Genomic DNA, 19,598 nt, shown 5'->3' on the forward strand with positions numbered 1-19,598 from the left:
TCTCACGAGTCATGAGCATGTTTAATAGAGTCTTACGGATCGGTACAGAGACGCGTGTACTTATCTTCTAGAGGTTGTCGAACCCTTAGGAAAATTTCAATTTCTTGTACTCTGTCGTGTGAATTTGTTGATTTCGGAAACTAAATTTCTGTTATTTTATTCTCTCATAGATGGTGAGAACACTTACTACTAGATCGGACGATCAGCCACCAGTGCCACCAGCTAGAGCCGCGAGAGGCCGGGGCTGTGGTAGAGGCCGAGGTCGAGGTAAAGGTCAAAGTATAGCTCTTACCACAGTTGGACCTGCAGCTGTAGTACCACCAGTTGCTCCAGCTCAGGAGCAGATTCCAGATATAGCTGAGCCGACAGGACCAGCTCAGGCACCAGTTGTGCCCATTGAGATTCCAGGCCTTCAGAAAACTTTGGCCCAGATATTGACAGTTTGCACTGGTCTTGCTCAGGTGGTTTTGGCTCAGGCCACACCTGCCACTTCTCAGGTCGGAGGAGGTACTCATACACCTGTAGCCCGTACTCCAGATCAGGTAGTTCAGGAACTTTATATACCGGGGGCACTACCAGCCCAGCCAGCTACAGCTGTTCAGGCCCCGGTAGTCCCCGTTATAGCAGATGATGACCAGAGGATACTTGAGAGATTTGGGAGGCTTCGACCTCCATCATTTAGCGGTGCTGAGTCAGCGGATGCTCAGGGTTTTCTGGATAAGTGCCAGCGGATGCTTCGAACAGCGGGTATTTTGGAGACCAGTAGGATCTCGTTCATTACTTTTCAGTTTTCTGGAGCTGCCTTCAGATGGTGGGAGTCTTATGAGAGGCGCAGGCCGATCGGTGTTGTACCACTTACATGGCAGGAATTCTACATTCTCTTTTTGGAGAAGTTTGTGCCGCAGTCTCGCAGAGAGGAGATGCGTAGATAGTTTGAGCAGTTACGTCAGGATGGTATGTATGTGACGCAGTAAGAGATGAGATTTTCTGAGTTGGCTCGTCACACAGTTTGTTTGGTTCCCACTGATAGGGAGAGGATTATGAGGTTCATTGATGGACTAACATATCATTTATAGTTACTTATGACTCGGGAGAGAGTATCTGGTGCTACTTTTAATAAGGTAGTTGACTTTTCTCGATAGATAGAGATAGTTCGTAGCCAGGAGGGCAGAGAGAGGGAGGCCAAGAGGCCTCGTGGTGCAGGTGATTTCAGCGGTATTCCTTTAGGGGGGTCAGTTTTACCGCGGTAGGGGTCATTCTTACAGACACACTCAGGCGGGTCGTCCAGTTCATTTTGGTGCCTCATCCAGCCAGGGTTCATATAGTTCTCATCAGGGTCAGTCATCTCTCAGTGCCCTGCCAGCCCAGAGTTTGTCCCGTGCTCCTTTAGTTCAGGGTCCATTTGCACCGGGTGCTTCTAGCAGTTATTCTGGTTCTCGAGGCCCGATTTAGTCAGCACCACCACTAGTACCGGGGAGCTACTTTGAGTGGGGGAATTTGGGCTTATGTGGAGACAATGTCCTCGTCGCTCGGGAGGTCCAATGCAGTAGAGAAGTCAGACTACGACTTCAGCACCAGTTACTTCACCACCCGCCCAACCAACTCGGGGTGGGGGTCAGTCAGCTAGGGGTCACCCAAGAGGGGGAGGCCGACCAGGTGGCGGTCAGGCCTGATTCTATGTTTTTCGTGCCAGGTCAGATGTCGTTGCCTTAGATGCAGTGATCACAGGTATTGTCTCAGTGTGCCACATGGAAGCTTCTATATTATTTGACCCTAGTTCTACTTATTTGTATGTATCATCGTACTTTACTCATTATCTGGATATGCCCCGTGAGTCCTTAGTTTCACTTGTTCATGTATCCACGCCGGTGGGCGATACTATTATTGTGGACCGTGTACATCGGTCATGTGTGGTAACTATTGAGGGACTGGATACTAAAGTTGATCTCTTATTGCTTAGTATGGTTGATTGTGATGTAATCCTGGGTATGGATTGGTTGTCTCCATGTCATGCTATTCTGGATTATCACGCAAAAACTGTGACGTTGGAAATGTCGGGGTTGCCGAGGTCGAATAGAGAGGTTCTCTAGATTATGTTCCCAGCAGGGTAATTTCTTATTTGAAAGCCCAACGTATGGCTGGGAAGGGGTGTTTGTCATATTTGGCTTTTGTGAGAGATGTTGATGCAGATACTCCAACTATTGATTCAGTACTGGTAGTGAGAGACTTTTCGGATGTATTTCCTGCAGGCCTGCCGGGTATGCCGCCCGACATGGATATTAATTTCGGTATTGACTTGGTGTCGGGCACTCAGCCTATTTCTATTTCTCCGTATCGTATGGCACCAGCCGAGTTAAAAGAATTGAAAGAGCAACTTTAGGAGCTTCTTGATAAGGGGTTTATTAGGCCTAGTGTGTCGCCTTGGGGTGCACTGGTTCTATTTGTGAAAAAGAAAGATGGTACTATGCGAGTGTGTATCGATTACAGGCAGTTGAACAAAGTTACAATCAAGAATAAGTATCCTTTGCCACGTATTGATGATTTATTTGACCAACTTCAGGGAGTGAGGGTATTCTCCAAAATTGATTTGAGATCTCGGTATCACCAGTTGAAAATTCGGGATTCGGATATTCTAAAGACGGCATTCAGGACTCGTTATGGTCACTATGAATTTCTTGTGATGTCACTTGGGCTAACCAATGCCCCAGCAGCATTTATGCACCTGATGAATAGCGTATTTCAACTGTATCTTGACTCATTTGTCGTGGTATTTATTGATGATATCCTGGTGTACTCATGTAGCCTGGAGGAGCATGCACAGCACTTGGGTATTGTATTGTAGAGGCTGAGAGAGGAGAAACTATATGCCAAATTCTCTAAATGTGAATTTTAGCTTAGTTCAGTGGCATTCTTGGGACACATAGTGTCCAGTGAAGGGATTAAGGTGGATCCGAAGAAAATAGAGGCAGTTCAGATTTGGCCCAGGCCATCTTCAGTTACTGAGATTCGGAGTTTTCTCGGCTTGGCTGGTTATTATCATCGCTTCGTGGAGGGTTTCTCATCTATTGCGGTGCCTATGACTAAATTGACCCAAAAAGATGCCCCGTTCAGGTGGTCGGATGAGTGTGAAGAGAGCTTTCAGAAGGTCAAGACAGCTTTGACTACAGCTCCAGTATTGGTGTTGCCTACAGGTTCAGGGTCTTATACTATGTATTATGACGCGTCGCGTATTGGTCTTGGCACAGTGCTTATACAAGACGGTAGGGTGATTGCCTATGCTTCCAGACAGTTAAAGTTACATGAGAAGAATTATCCAGTCCACGACCTTGAGTTAGCAGCTATTGTTCATGCCTTAAAAATTTGGCGGCATTATTTGTACGGGGTCCATTGTGAGATTTACACTGATCATCAGAGTCTACAATATTTGTTTAAATAGAAGGATCTTAGTTTGCTGTAGCGAAGGTGGTTGGAGTTGCTTAAGGACTATGATATCATAATTCTCTATCATCCTGGAAAGGCCAATGTGGTGGCCGATGCCTTGAGTCATAAAGCGGAGAGTTTGGGAAGCTTAGCATATTTACCGGTAGCAGAGAGGCATTTAGCCTTGGATGTTCAGGCCTTGGCTAACCAGTTTGTTAGATTGGATGTTTCCGAGCCGAATCGAGTTCTGGCTTGTGTGGTTTCTCGGTCTTCTCTATATGATCGCATTAGAGAGCGCCAGTATGATAATCCCCATCTGCTTGTCGTTAAAGACACAGTTCAGCACGATGATGCCAAGGAAGTCACTATTGGGGATGACGGTGTATTACGGATGCAGGGCAGGCTATGTGTACCTAATGTAGATGGTTTGCGTGAGTTGATTCTCCAGGAATCTCACAGTTCGTGGTACTACATTCATCCAGGTGCCGCAAAGAGGTAACAGGATTTGAGGCAGCACTATTGGTGGAGGCGAATGAAGAAAGATATAGTTGGGTTTGTAGCTCGGTGTTTAAAGTGTCAACATGTAAAGTACGAGCATCAGAGACCGGGAGGATTGCTTCAGAGACTTGAAACTCTTGAGTGGAAATGGGAGCGTATTACCATGGATTTCGTAGTTGGACTTCCACGGACTTTGAGAAAGTTTGATATTGTTTGGGTGATTGTGGATCGATTGACCAAGTCCGCGTATTTTATTCCAGTTGGTACTACTTATTCTTTGGAATGGTTGGCTGAAATTTATATCCGCGAGATTGTTTGCCTACACGGTGTGCCAATGTCCATCATTTCAGATCGGGGCACGCAGTTTGCATCACAATTTTGGAGAGCAGTGCAACGAGAATTAGGTACACGGGTTCATCTAAGTACAACATTTCACCCTCAGACAGACAGTCCGAGCGCACTATTCAGACATTGGAGGATATGCTACGTGCTTGTGTCAATGATTTTGGAGGTTCTTGGGATAAATTTTTGCCACTGGTAGAGTTTGCTTACAATAACAGCTACCAATCGAGCATTTAGATGGCTCTGTATGAGGCTTTATATGGGAGATAGTGTCGGTCTCCGGTGGGTTGGTTTGAGCCGGGTGAGGCTAGGCTATTGGGTACTGATTTGGTTCAGGATGCTTTAGAGAAGGTTAAATTGATTCAGGAGCGGCTTCACATGGCGCAGTTTAGACAGAAGAGTTATGCCAACCGGAAGGTCCGTGATGTTGCTTACATGGTTGGGGAAAAGGTTTTGCTCAAGATTTCGCCCATGAAGGGTGTGTTGAGGTTCGGGAAGAAGGGCAAGTTGATCCCTCGGTATATTGGGCCTTTTGAGATACTTAAGAAAACTGGAGAGGTGGCTTATGAACTTGCCTTGCCACCTAGTCTATCAGGTGTTCATCCAGTATTCCATGTATCCATGCTCCGAAAGTATGTCGGAGATCCGTCTCATATTTTAGATTTCAGTACACTGCAGCCGGACGGTAATTTGACTTATGATGTGGAGCTGGTGGCTATTTTAGACCGGCATGTTCGGAAGCTGAGGTCAAAGAACATAGCATCAGTGAAGGTACAGTGGAGAGGCCAGCCAGTCGGAGAAGCTACTTGGGAGATTGAGCAGGAGATGCGGAGCAAATGTCCACACCTATTTGAGACTCCAGGTATGATTCTAAACCCGTTCGAGGACGAACGTTTGTTTAAGAGGGGGAGAATGTAACGACCCGGCCGGTCATTCTGAGTATTATAACCTCGTTCCCCCATTTACTGCTCAAGTTATTCTTTACAGTTTTTTATGACTTACCGGTTTAGTTGGTTCGGGTCCGGAAGGATTTTGGAGTGAAATGAGACACTTAGTCTCATAATTGAAAACTTAAGTTGGAAAAGTTAACCGGATGTTGACTTATGTGTAAACGACCTCAGATTTGAATTATAATGATTCCACTAGCTCTCTATGGTGATTTTGTACTTCGGAGTGTGTCCGGAAAATTATTTGGTGGTCCGTAGTGGAATTAGGCTTGAAATGGCGAAAGTTGAATTTTTGGAAAGTTTGACCGGGGGTGACTTTTATATATCTGGATCGAAATCCGATTCTGAAAATTTTAATAGGTTTGTTATGTCATTTATGACTTGTGTGAAAAATTTGAGGTCAATCGGACTTGATTTGATAGGTTCCGGCGTCGTTTGTGGAAACTTGAAATTTCAAAGTTGATTAGGCTTGAATTGGGGTATTGTTCATGGTTTTAGTGTTGTTTGAGATAATTTGAGGGTTCGACTAAGTTCGTATGATATTATGGGACTTGACGTTATGCTTGGTTGAGGTGGGGACCTCGAGTGAGTTTTGGGAGGTTAACAGAACTTTTTTGGACTTGGCATGTTGCCTGAAGAGTGGTGGTGTGTTTTTCTGGTTTCCTTCTTCGCGTTCGCGAGTGGGCCCTCGCGTTCGCGGAGGGGAATTTGAGGCAGGCAATATTTTTCCTTCGCGTTCGCGAAGAGGAGCTGGGTTGTTCATCGCGTTCGCGATTGGGTATCGCGTTCGCGAAGGAAAGAAATAGTGGGCATGGGTTTTCGCCTTCGCCTTCGTGAAGAAGAGCTCGGTAAAACATCGGGTTCGCAAGCAGTGTCTCGTGTTCGCGAAGAGCAATGTTGGAAAGCACGATTTTGTGCTTTGGGAATGCTAGGGACCTGTTGCGTTCACGAATAAGAGGGGTCTGGACAGAAAGTTTTAGTTCTGAAAATGGGATTTTGTCCCATTTTCCATTTTTGACGGATTAGAGCTCGGGAAGAGGCGATATTTGGGATATTTTCAAGGAAAACAATGGGATAAGTGTTCTTAACTCATTATTGGTCAAATTACCCGAATTCATGGTTGTTTTTAATATTTAATGGGTGAATTAAGTTGGAAAGATTAGAAAACCCTCTTGGTTTAATTTGAAAATTTGAGGGTCGAGTTGATACTCGGAATTAAGTAAAATTGGTATGGTTAGACTCGTAGTTGAATGGGCTTTCGGATTTAGTAACTTTTGTCGGGTTCTGAGACGTGGCCCACGGGTAATTTTTGAGTTAAATTTTAGATTTTTATGGAAAATTTATATTTTCATATGGAATTAATTCCAATAAATGTTATTGACTGAATCGAATTATTTGTGGCTAGATTCGAGGCATTTGGAGGCCAATTCATGAGGCAAAGACCTAACGGAATAAAGAATTTCACGGTTTGAGGTAAGTAACAGTTCTACATTTGGTCATTAGGGTATGAAACCCCGGGATATGTATTAGATTGGTTTTGAGGTGATGCACATGCTAGGTGACGGGCGTGTGGGCGTGCACCGTAGGAATTATGACTTGGGCAATTCCATGGAACTGTGTAGTTGAAAAATCTATTGATATCCGTACATTTTTTCCCGTATTAGAGAAATTGATCTATGAATCATGTTTAAATCATATGTTTACACTGTTGGGACCCACAGAGGTCGTGTACTTGTGAAATTATTTGCTAAATTGTTGTTTTGCACTCAGTCACAGTTTTATTTGCACATTTTTACCTCAGTCTCTCTTATTCATTATTGATGCATCATATCATTGTTGTTGGGCTGCTTATCATGATTTCTGAGAGCCCGAGAGACTGGAGAGGTTGATGACTGAGTGAGACCGAAGACCTAATTGTGAGGATATTTATGGGATCGAGCTGCACGCTGCAGCATATTTCATTGTTATATGCCATAATTGCCTTGATATACCGCTTGGGCTGAATGAGCCCCTCCGGAGTTTGTACACACCCCCAGTGAGCGCAGGTACCTACTGAGTGCGAGTGCCGAGTAATGAGTGACTGTGAGGAATGAGTAACTATGAGGAAAGAGTGACTGTGAGGTTAGAGTGAATGGGATGACTGAGTGACTGTTACTCTGAGAGGATGCATTGATTATATTATTTGCTGCATTTCAGCTGTCATATATCACTATTTTGGAAATTTCGTAAAAACATTATTTTCTATTTCGGTCAAACTTGATATGAAATTTCAGTAAAATTTTAAATGTTGAACTTGAGAGCATGCCTACTCGTTTATATTGGAAAGTACAGTATTTGGACTTACCTGAGAAGCTCGTCACTACTTTCAGTTCTTTATTTATTATTGTTACTTACTGAGTTGGTTGTACTCATACTACACCCTGCACTTCGTGTGCAGATCCAGGTGATCTCGGATACAGTGGGTGTTGATTCTTTCACACAGTCGATTTTCTGGAGATTCAGAGGTAGCTGCCATGTGTCGCAGACCTTGTCTCTCCTTCCCTATCCTTTTGTTTATTGTATTTGGTCTCAGATTATTATAGACCATATTTTCCAGACTTGTAATGTATAGATACTCATGTACTCAGTGACATCAGGTTTTGGGAGTATTTGTGTCGGTATTTGCGAGACTTGTGGATTGTGTTTAAATATTATATTTTCAAACTTAAAAGAAATTATGGTTTATTGAGGTTGTCGGCTTGTCTAGTATCGAGATAGGCGCCATCACGACAGGTTAGGATTTTGGGTCGTGACACTTTGACTGGTACCGATTATGCACATAGTCCCAGGTTACAACTGGATATTCGATCAAGTTCTGCTCTAATTTTTGTGAGGCTACCAAACTTCGTATGTTTAGTCCTTGAGTGAAAGCCTAAACGGCCCAATCGTCGGCGACCGGGGGCTGATCCATATGCTCCATTTGGAACCGAGATATGAATTCTCTGAGCATTTCGTTGTCTTTCTGTTTTACTTTGAAGAGGTGCGACTTTCTAGTCTCGACCTTTATCGCTCCAGCGTGTGTTTGACGAAGGAATCTGCGAGCATGTCAAAAGAATCAATGGAATTAGGTAGCAAATTATGGTACCATATCATCACCCCCTTTGATAAAGTTTCTCCAAATTTCTTTAGCAGTACAGACTCAATCTCATCGTCCTCTATATCGTTCCCCTTTATTGCACATGTGTAAGAAGTGACATGCTCGTTGGGGTCGGTAGTTCCATTATACTTGGGAATTTTTGGCATGCGAAATTTCTTCGGAATGGGCTTAGGAGCCGCACTCGGGGGGGGGGATGGGGGGAGGCTCTTGTACGAACTTCTTTGAATCCAAACCTATCAAAATCGGTGATGCCCCCGGAATTTGTTCAACTCGGGAGTTATATATTTCTATTTTTTTGTCATTTGCTTCAATCTTCTTCTCCCCCGATTCAATTCGCTTTGTCGGCTCCTCGAACATTTTCAAGATAGCGGGGTTGGTCCCTGACTCATTCTTATTTGACCTCTCCAGCACCGGTTCGGCCCTGTGAAAAACTTCCTGTGATGGCTCGGGTTCGACCCTACTCGGTGCGTGGTTCTGATTTTGAAGTTATGCTATGGCAGCTTGTTGAGTCTGCAGCATTTTGAATATTATTCGAAGGCTGATTTTGCCTTCTTCGCCGCCCTGTGCGTTCTAACCGGCTGATCGAACGTCTCTGCGGACGCTATTTTTGAGATCGACGCTCAGATTTGCATTCAGGGCAACATGGGAACGGGCGTCGATGGGGTCTGCAACTGATACTCCCTCGAGGTCAACTAGAAGCATATCGTATCCTGGGGCGGCTACGTTGTCGTTTTCGCCATGAAAACCAAGGCCATTGTCGATGTGTGTGGGTACTGCTCGAGAGTTCGACATGCTGATCCTGGAATAAAAAATACTTACAAGAATAAGTGTAAAGCAGTGTGTGTTATAAAAATTAGCACCAGGCAATCACTATTATCCTTAGCCTCATGGTGGGTGTCAAACTGTTTACCCTTAAAATCGGATAACAATTAAATTTATAAGTGGTTTTAAGGACATGTGATTTCACTTGGCACAAACTGAGAATATATGAAAATTGAAGTTAGAAATTAACTGTAAAATAAAGCAAACCGATATATTATACAGCCTTGGCCCTTGAGCTAGGTTGCCCCCGCACCAACTAAGTGTATTATTGAAGAATAAGAACTGAACTACTGAATAAGGGAGCTTAAGAGAGAAAACGTAATATATTGCTTTGTTATGCGTGAATCTGTACCTACAAAATGATTGGAACCCCCTTTATATAGTAGAGAAATTCTACAGATGGTACAATTTGAAATACATAAGAAAATCTCCCGATTGGCTAATCAACCGGTCTTGACTTGATACATGCCGAGATCTCCGCCACAATCCTTGCCCGGTCACGGATTCCTCGGCTTTCTGTTATTCGACTTAGCAGGCTTCCTTCGATCTCGCTAGATTTCTATCATTTTCGGTCTCGACCTTAGCCGATCTCGATCTCGATCGATCCCTGAATCACGAGCTAGGCAATATTTATTCATGTAACGATCCAATATAACTTGGGATTGAATCTCGATCTGCCACCTCGATCTCGATTAACCATACAATTTTGACCGTATACATTTCTACTCTTATACATTGATTAGGAGTTGTTTTATAGAAGTCTTTGCGGCAAATATTATTTTTAATGAAAATTATACTTTGCCGTCGTCTCTATGGATCTAGAAGTCTTGTCATTGAAATACTGTTTGATTTGCTAATACTAATATCAATTTTTAGTAATTATTTTTAAAAACATATTCTGTGCTCTCCAACCAAGCTCAATAAAACAAATTCATTTCAAAAATTTTTAGTCATACCAAAGTGTAAAACCAGGTGCAAAAACAAATGTAATACCAGAAAATGAAACTTTTTTAAAAAAATAAAAAAGGGTCAAAAATGCCCTTCTACTATGTGAAATTGAGGGCATCTGCCCTCCGTTAAAACTTTGGCTCAGGCCTACCTCTCCCGTTAATACCTTGGGCCAAAATTGCCCTTTTTCGTTCCCCACCCAACAGAAAATAATTTAGGGACTTTTTATAATAACTAGTATCTATAAATGTGCGTTGCACGTAAATAATGACATATGATGGTTTAAATATTTATTTATATGAAGGAAGAAAAAAATTTAATTAATGAGAGAAATTTTATATATAATAATACAAGAAAAATATTATTACATTAGCATAATACGTGAATTAAAAATGAAAGGACACCATCAGAACTTACAAAAATGATCAATTTAGTCATAATTAGATAATTATATATTTGTAATTTAAATGTATCTAATATGATGGTATCTTACCGAAAACTTCTTTGTAGATGATGTTTTTTTTGTGCATGTTTCATTCTAATGCTTTGGTTGTTCTACTATTACCAGTACTCTTGTTGTCGATATTAATATCCCTCTTGAAAGTGCAGCATATAGTTATTCGTGTAAGAAAATATATTGTTGTAAATATAGTCCAATATTTAGGATGTTTGCCCTTGTGCTTTATTTATTATAATTACAAAACATAAACATATTGAATTTTTTTTTACACAAATTAAAAAGGATATTCTTTAGTTATGGAAGAAGAAAGTTAATTTGGGGATAAACACATACTTAGAAGCACGTTTAACAATATCATAATTTATGCATGTATGACTTTATTGCCAAAACTTGTATATACTAATTGTGTACTATTACATAAGCTATTCGCCAGATCTAAGTTTTGTAGTAGTATGACGGGCACATTTCTCTTCAAAATCAACCTATATGCAATGGAAGATCAATTTTAACTTAGTCTATTATATATACGGTGACACTAACATACGTAAGAAATAATAAACTTGACAACAAACATAGATGTGGAAGGCCATTTGATATTAAAGTATTTAAGTATTCTTCTTGGTAGTAATTGTTGGTATGGATCATCTTCTATTGAGTCAAAACTAAAAAATATTTTATTTTTACCATAAAACTTAGCAATCAACCTTTTATTTAGTTGATCAACATATTCATTTCTGCTAGCTAAGATAGCTCTTTAATTTCTATCATTTAATTTGCACAATTTGTATTTTAATCTAATGATGAAAATATTTTTCTTATTAAATGTACTACTATTACCCTTGTAACCAAGTGTTCTGGAAGAATCAAATTATTTTTTTTTGGGTGCTCTTCTTCGTTTTCGACTGGAAGCAAGAAGTCACTCAATGTTGGATCTGTTCTTACTTTTATATTTTCTGTCATTTGAATCTTTTTCATTTGAGGCCATAAGTATAAATTTGGCAAGCTAGTTTTTACAGTCTCTGTTTTTGTTGATTTTGAAACTACTAATAGTACATGACATAAATCACCTCCTAAACTATTACTTTTTTCACCAAACAGTTCATTGATATCTAGTATATCTCTAAAACTCTAGACCATTGTTTCGATTCTTTGACGCTTAGCCATAAGTCCCTCATCCTATATTCTCAATTTGACCTTCCTTATAAATTTAGCACTATTGCTCGCTTTGATATATTTGTGATGGTTATTTCAGTTATTTGAAGGGGTATATCAAATCTAAAGTGAATTGTATGACCTCATAATACAATCGTTGATGGTACACCACTTGTTATTATTGCTAACAGTATCATGCCTCTTGATATGACATTTACAAGTAATGCATGACATAGGAATATTATTTCGATTCCGCTGAAGGCATCTACAAAGGATAATCCCGCTATATCAGAATCCACTCTTTATAATATAGTCTTGGAAGCTTATTTTTATTTACGATTTAACTTTGATTGTGCTTCCTCAATCACTTGTATGGCCTTTTTAATACTATATTAATCTTTTTTACTTTGCGATCTAATTTTTTTAATCTCTAACGCTCTTTTTAGAGAATAAATTTAAGTACCCTAAGATATTCTTTTTAACTTGAAAAATAATTTTACTCGTATGATAAATTTAAAAAATAATTACAATGAATTCTTTTGCTAAATAATTAATTGAAATTTTGTTTTTTTGGTCTTAATATAAAAAATAATTTATTTTCTATTGATTCAAATTCTTAATGTTAGTTCATCTCTTATTTTGAATATTTAACTATAATTATAATTATAATTTTATCTACCATAAATTTTATTTATAAAGAGTAAAAAGATCGATCTAACATTTCTCTTTTTAGATCTTTATGTTTGCAAAATCATGTGGTATTGACTCTTACTGTGATGACCCAAAATGTCATCTTTAAATTTAATAAGTAATTCTGTGTTCTAAGACCTCGAAAAGTATAATTTATCATTCCTCGACTTGCGTGCGCAGTCCGTACATTTTTTCGGAAAGTTTTTATGTGAAAAATAGATTAAAATGGGAAATAGAGCTTTAAAACTCAACTAAGTTGACTTTGGTCAACATTTTAAGCAAACGGACCCGGATCAGTGTTTTAAAAATTTTGGTAGGTCCGTATCATGATTTGAGACTTGGGCGTATGCCCGGAATCAAATTTAGAGGTCCCTAGCCCGAGTTATAGAATTTTGATGAAAAATTAAAAGCTTGAAAGCTTAATGATTTCTAAGAAACTACTGATGTTGGATTTATTGACCTCGGGTTCGTATTTTGGTTCTGGAGCGCGATATAGGTCCACTATAACATTTATGACTTGTGTGCCGAAGTTGGTGAGAATCGGAGTTGATTTGACGTGATTCGGACGTCCGGTTATAAAAATATAAGTTTTAAAGTTTTCTTGAAAACTTCCTTTGATTTGGTGTACGATTCATAGTTCTAGGTGTTATTTTGGCGATTCGAACGTGCGAGCAAGTTCGTATGATGTTTTAGAACTTGTGTGCATGTTTGGTTTGGAGCCCCGAGGGCTCGGGTGAGTTTCGGATAGGCTACGGGATGATTTCGAACTTAGGAAATCTGGTTTTCTGCAGACTTCAAGCTTCTGGTGTGTTCTTCTTCGCGTTCGCGAAGGTACTCTCGCGAACGCGAAGAGCTAATTGGGCTGGCATGTTTTGTGCTTCGCGTTCGCGCCATAGTGACCGCGTTCGCGAAGGCTTGAGGTTCAAAGCTTCGCCTTCGTGATAGAAGCCTCGCGTTCGCGAAGGGAAAGAGACTGGCCAGGAAAAATTAGCCTTCGCGTTCGCGAAGGGCATCTCGCGTTCGCAAAGGTCAAGCCAGGCATGCATCGCGTTCGCGAGGTAGCCCTCGTGTTCGCGAAGAGTAAAATTTGACAGCACATAATTGTGCTTCGCGAACGCGAGGCACTGACCGCGTTCGCGAAGGGTAAAAATCTCAGAAACAGAACTTAAGTTCTGGAAATGGGGTTTCGACCCATTTTAAATTCTTTTTTATTTTTAAGCCCGGGTAAGGCGATTTTTGGGCGATTTTCACGGAAAAACATTGGGGTAAGTGTTTCTTATCCTATATTGATTATATTTCATGATTTCATACTCATTTATATCATGAATCCGTGAATTTATGGAAGAAAAATCAGATTTTTATAAAATCTTCCAAAAATAAAAAATTAAGATTTGAAGGTCCGTTTGATATCGGAATTGGACAAATTTGGTATGGTTGAACTCGTATCGGAATGGGTGTTCGGATTTCGTCAGTTTTTCTAGGATTTGAGACATGGGTCCCACTGCCGAATATTTTAATGAATTTCGGATTTTTATCCGAAAAATTTATAAATTCATATGGAATTAATTCCTATGATTAGTATTGAATATATTTAATTATTTGTGAATAGATTTGAAGCTTTCTGAGGCAAATTTAAAAGAAAAGTTATGGTTGAATAATTGATTGGAATTTGCAAAGCGAGGTAAGTGTTGGGGTTAACCTTGACTTGAGGGAATAGAACCCTTAAATTGTTTGTTATGTGAATTGCATGTAAACGACGTATAGGCGAGGTGACGAGTGTCTATACATCATCAAATTAATTGTTTGCCTGCTTACTTAAAAAATCACAAATTATTTTTAATCATAAATTAATTATTATAATAATTATTTCTCTCTTATTCTTTGCAAATATAAATTCTTGAATTTCTGCATTAATTGTTACATGCTATTTGAATTATGTGCCTTAATTGTTATTTGACATTTAGTATAATAAATATTAAAGTGCCTATTTGCTCCCTGATTTCCATAATAATTTGCTAGTTGTCATTGTTTGCTTCATAATTAAATCATAATTATTGTATGCTTGTTGTCTTATAATTTTATATTAATTGTTACATTTATTGGAAAAATTTCTTCTATAAGAATTGGTAAATGAAAATGTTGCAGGAACGGGTTGCACGCCGCAACATGATTAATTATAATGAATATATTGAAGGATCGGGTTGCACGCCGCAACAGACTTATTAAAAGTCTATATTGGAGGATCGGGTTGCACGCCGCAACAGACTTATTAAAAGTCAATATTGGAGGATCGGGTTGCACGCCGCAACAGACTTATTAAAAGTCAATATTGGAGGATCGGGTTGCACGCCGCAACAAACTTGTTAAAAAGTTAATATTGGAGGATCGGGTTGCACGCCGCAATAGACTTGATTAAAATGAATATGTTGGAGGAGCGGGTTGCACGCCGCAACAGAACTGAATATGAATATATTGTGAGAGCGGATTGCACGCTGCAACAGAATTGAATGTGAATATATTGTGAGAGCGGGTTGCACGCTGCAACAGAATTAATGGAAATGATTATTGGTTATGAGTGCTGAGTTGCCTTCATTTATTATAAATGAATTACCTGATTTATTTCTATTATTGTTGTTGTTACTAATATTGCGTACAGGTTAATGTAAGTGAACCGCCTTAGCCTCATCACTACTTCGTCGAGGTTAGGCTCAGCACTTACCAGTACATGGGATCGGTTGTACTGATACTACACTCTGCACTTCTTGTGCAGATCTTGGAGTTGGTCCCAGCGGCGTACCATAGACTTGCTCGGATTTCAGCTATCAGAGGAGACTTGAGGTATAACTGCATGGCGTCCGCAGTTCCGAAGTCCCCGTCTATTGTACTTTACCTGTGTGTTTATTTTCACACAGCTTTATTTTATTCAGACCTTTATTTGTATTTATTCTAGAAGTTCGTGTATTTGTGACACCAATTCTGGGATGGTATTTAGACACCGTTATTATTATGAATTATTTCAAAATTGCTTCCGCATTTGCTTCCTTGTTATTAATAAATTTAAAAATTATTTTAAAAACGGTTAATATTATTCTAACGTTGGCTTGCCTAGCAAGTGAAATGTTAGGCGCCATCACAGTCCGAAGGTGGGAAATTCGGGTCGTGACAGTTGGGATCAGAGCACTAGGTTACATAGGTCTCACGAGTCACGAGCAAGCTTAGTAGAGTCTGAAAGATCGGTACGGAGACGTCTGTACTTATCTCTCAGAGGAAATGAAGTTTAGGAACAATATCACTTCTTTCTTATTCCGTCATGCGATTTTATTCTATCATCGATGATTGAACCATTCTACTCTTATTCCGTCCCAAGTGTTAGATTTCAACTTTGTCCAGTTGGACAAAGAATTGACTTACGAGGAGGAGCCAGTGGCAATTCTAGCCCGGCAAGTTCGCCAGTTGAGATCAAAGAGTTACCCTTCAGTTCAAGTGCAGTGGAGAGGTCAGCCTATTGCGGCAGCTACTTGGGAGTCCGAGTCCGATATGTAGAATAGATATCCCACCTTTTCACCAGCCCATGTACTTTTCTATGTCCGTTCGAGGACGAACGGTTGTTTTAGAGGTGGAGATTGTGATGACCCAAAAGGTCATCTTATGTTTTAGAACTCGAATCTGCGCTCTTAAGCCTTAAAAATCTCATTTTTACCCTCTTCGATTTGCGTGCGCAGTCCGGGCAAGTTTCCGGAAAGCTTTTATGTTGAAAATTGATAAAAATAAGAATTTATGCCTTAAAAGTTGATTTTCGTCGACTTCGGTCAACATTTTTGGTAAATAGGTATGGATCCGTGTTTTGACAGTCCCAGTGGGTCCGTATCGAATTATGGGACCTGGGCGTATGCCGGGAATCGAATTCGAAGGTCCCTAGCTCAAGTTATGAATTTTTGATGAAAATTAAATTTCTGAAAATTATTTGTTTTTAAGAATTGATTGATATTTGGCATTGTTAGTATCGGGTCCGTATTTTGGTTCCAGAGCCCGGTACAGGTTCGTTATGATATTTAAGACATGTCTGAAAAATTTGGTGAGAAACGGAGTTGATTTGACGTGATTCGGACCTTCGGTTTAGAAAATAATAATTTTAAAGTGTTCTTGAGAATTTCATTCGATTTGGTGTTAAATTCGGAGTTCTAGATGTTATTTTGGCAATTTGATCGCGCGATCAGGTCCGTATGATATTTTTAGACTTGTGTGCATGTTTGGTTTGGAGCCCCGAGGGTTCAGGTGAGTTTCAAATAGGCTACGAGGTGATTTGCACTTAGAAAATCTGAGATTTTTGCTGCAGCAGCTGTTCTGGTGTGCCCTTCGTCGCATTCGCATGCGTAGTGTCGCGAACGCGAAAGGTAAAATGGGGGCAGGGAAAATTTCTTCTTCGCGAACGCGAAGCGTTGGGGGTGGTACCCTTCGCGAACACGATCTGTCTCATGCGAACGCGATAGTTTAAGGGACATGGGGGAAGGGGTCATGTTCTTCTACGCGAACGCGTCCACTGGGTCGCGAACGTGAAGGTTTGGGGGGAGCTGCCTTACGAGAATGCATAGAAAGACTCGTGAATGCGAAGGCCTTAGGCCGGTGTGCATCGCGATCGCGACAGGCCTCTCGCGAACGCGATGAAGGCCTGTCCAGTGACTTAAAACATACTCCAAACACGGGTTTAAGCCATTTCTTCAATATTTTTCAAGAACCAAACGGGTGGAGGCGATTTTCAAAAGTCATTTTCTTCCCCAAATTATTGGTAAGTAATTCTAAACCATTTTCTTTCAATTACCCATTACATTTCTTGAATTTTCAACCTAAAATCTAGAGTTTTCATGGTAGAATTAGGGGTTAGGGTAGAAACTAGGGATTTCGAAAATTTGGGGATTTAGACCTCAATTTGAGGTCTGATTCCAAAACCAATTATATATTCGGGCTCGGGGATGAATGGGTAAATGGATTTTGGTCCGAACCTCGGGTTTTGACCAAGTAGGTCCGGGGTCGATTTTTTGACTTTTTGGAGGAAAATTTGAGAAATTTAATTTATGCAATATATTTGATTCCTTTAGAAATATTTGATATTATTGAGTCATTTTTGAATAGATACAAGTGGTTTGGAGGTGAATTCCAAAGGAAAAGTTGTGATTGAGAATTAAGTGGCCTTCGGAGCGAGGTAAGTGTTGTGTCTAACCCTAACTTGAGGGAATCAGGAACCTTAGATTACTTGCTAAGTGAAATTCATGTGAGCGGCGTATATGTGAGGTGACGAGTACTTATGCGCCGCCAATTTACCTGTTTTCCATATTTCTCTATTTTTTTCTTATATTGTCTCATTCCTATGCCAAATTGCTACGTGTTATACTAGTGTTGTTCAATTTATCGTTCTTATCATGTTTACGGATTTTCTGGTGGTAATTGAATTTTTTTTTATTTCAAAGTTGAGATTGATATTATGGAACCAAATGTTGAATTAAGGTTTGTACTTGTTATTCTATCTCCCTGTTGTTATTTATGCATTGCATTATGGTAAGGGAGAGTGTTAATGCACGAAGGGTGATGCCGTGCCATATTGTGAGTGTTAATGCACGAAGGGTGATGCCGTGCCATGATATGAGAGTTAATGCACGAAGGGTGATGCCTTGCCGTTTCTATTAATTTTATGGTGAGATTGAGAGTAAAAGCACGAATGGTGATGCTGTGCATTTTTTCTTACTGTATTCACTATTCCTGTTGATTCATGGTATATTGACTGCTCCGTGATCATGCTGTTGTAGTTCTTTATCTTGTATTCCCCTCAGTATGTTCCCCTCCCGACATTTCCTGTTTAGTTTTTTATTTCTGTTATTTGCATATATACTGTTAAATTGTACAGGTTGATTTGTAGATGCCTTGCCTTAGCCTCGTCACTACTTCGTCGAGGTTAGGCTCAACACTTACTAGTACATGGGGTCGGTTGTACTGATGCTGCACTCTGCACTTTCTGTGCAGATTTTGATACCGGCTCGGGTTGATCGAGATTTTGCTATTGGTCCGCTGTCCGAAGACTCAAGGTAGATCTGTCGGCGTTCACAGACCTTGAAGTTCCATCTATCTTTTTTGTTCTACTGTTTCTTTCATTCAAACAATTGTATTTCTTTCTGACTATTACTTGTAGCAAATTCTAGAATGCTCGTGAATTGTGACTCCAGATCCGGGTGGTAGTAATTAATACATTTTTATGATATTCCGCACTTATTATATTTCATCTTAGATAATTATTATTATTTACTGAATGAAAATTAGGAATTGGTTTAATGATTCTCTAACGTTGGCTTGCCTGACAAGTGAAATGTTAGGCGCCATCACGGTTCCATCGGTAGGAAATTTCGGGTCGTGACAGTACTTTTATAATAATATTAGTTTCTATCCACGTGCGTTGCACGTAATTTTCCGTGTTAATCAATAAAAAAAATATATGATAAGAAAATACTTTTATAAATTCATATTAAATTAACAAAATATATATGACAAGAGATATAGTTCTTTCAATAATTGTATCAATGAGTGGAAAATTTTTCAAATGAAGAGACGTTTTCTAGAGCGTCAAAATCAACAACTAGGCGGTACTATTACTTGTATAAAAATGTAGTTAAATAATATGTTTTACACCAAGTAGCTAGATATCATTAACCATTTATTGGCATAACAAAAGGAGAAAAATCATTGTCTCGAAAAAATTATTCAGTTACTCAACATTAGAAAGTGTCTGTTCTTAGAAACCTCAATTTTTATTTTTAGAATCATCATAAAGTTTCTTAAATATTTTCATTTTACTCTAACTTATAAACTAATGAAAATCGTTAAAACGATGCATAACCAAGCAAACACACTCAAAGAAGTCATTCCACCTAATTTCCGTCCAAAGAATCATACTCATACCATATGAAACAAAATCTTATATAGAATAAATTTTTTAACATTAAAATATACACTTGTGATTTTCAAATTTATAAGTGAAATTTTGCAACCTATTTTTTAATCTTTAATTATTGATTCCACTATATGTTAATTTTTAGCTCTAATTCAGAAGTTACCAGTATTTTATGTTACAATTATTCATTAGCATCTAGTCTGTATAGAGTTTCGTGCAAATAGTATAGTAAAAATACATTCCTAA

Source organism: Nicotiana tomentosiformis, chromosome 1, assembly GCF_000390325.3.
Source record: "Nicotiana tomentosiformis chromosome 1, ASM39032v3, whole genome shotgun sequence".
Lineage (NCBI taxonomy): Eukaryota > Viridiplantae > Streptophyta > Magnoliopsida > Solanales > Solanaceae > Nicotiana > Nicotiana tomentosiformis.